Source organism: Morone saxatilis, unplaced genomic scaffold (genome assembly GCF_004916995.1).
Source record: "Morone saxatilis isolate NCDOM2014 unplaced genomic scaffold, NCSU_SB_2.0 Contig5, whole genome shotgun sequence".
NCBI classification, from domain to species: Eukaryota; Metazoa; Chordata; class Actinopteri; family Moronidae; genus Morone; species Morone saxatilis.
Genome location: NW_023340095.1, coordinates 186,783 through 187,477, shown reverse-complemented (window position 1 = coordinate 187,477; position 695 = coordinate 186,783). Strand labels below are relative to the sequence as shown.

The window sequence follows — 695 nt, the reverse complement described above, 5'->3', positions numbered from 1 at the left end:
TCCTTTCCAACATAGATTAGCACTTAGCATATAGCCATATCGATATATATCTAAGTACAGAAAAAGAGGAAGTTGACCGAGACTTGCCTCCAACTGTGACTGGAGCACAGAGCAGAAAGGGGCGGGGCTTAGGAAGGGTTAATTATCATTCGACCCTGTTTGGAAACCCTGAGCTGGAGGAGTCCTGTATTATCTGCAGACGAAGAAGGGAACATGGCTGACCAAACCAACCACACAGACACACCTCACCTGCCAGTAAAGCTGCCAGGGTCCTTCCACCCCACTGGTTGTTCTTCTGAAACCACAAGAACAAAAGGTAAGGTCACTGGGTCACCTGCTGCTCCTGCTGTGTTTAAAATGAAAGGTATTTACTGTGCTACCTTTATGTTTAGTAAGAAAGCTGAACTAAGATGGTGGTTAAACCTGAGGAACATCAGCTCTTAACACTGTTATGTGAGAACTTAGCATGTTCCGTCCACAGACTGAGCTACTGCCGCCCCTAGACACTAGTTCTGCAGTCATTGGTAGGATAACCGGCCCGGTGTGACACATAGAGCAGGGTTACCAGATGTGGAAGCAGATCTTTAAGTGGTTTTGACGAAGACACACACAGCAATGTTAACTGTACACTTTCTGCTGAAGGCTAACAGCTGCCGAGATGAGCTTTCTGTAAAATGAAATAAATTACAAAAAAA

At 45.2% G+C, this 695-nt stretch overlaps 1 protein-coding gene across 1 annotated transcript in view; it reads left to right on the top strand.

Annotated features, from left to right (window-relative positions):
• itgav (integrin, alpha V) overlaps positions 1 to 695 on the top strand; it is a gene marked incomplete in the record, with an annotated part of 10,144 nt that overhangs the window by 5,400 nt on the left and 4,049 nt on the right.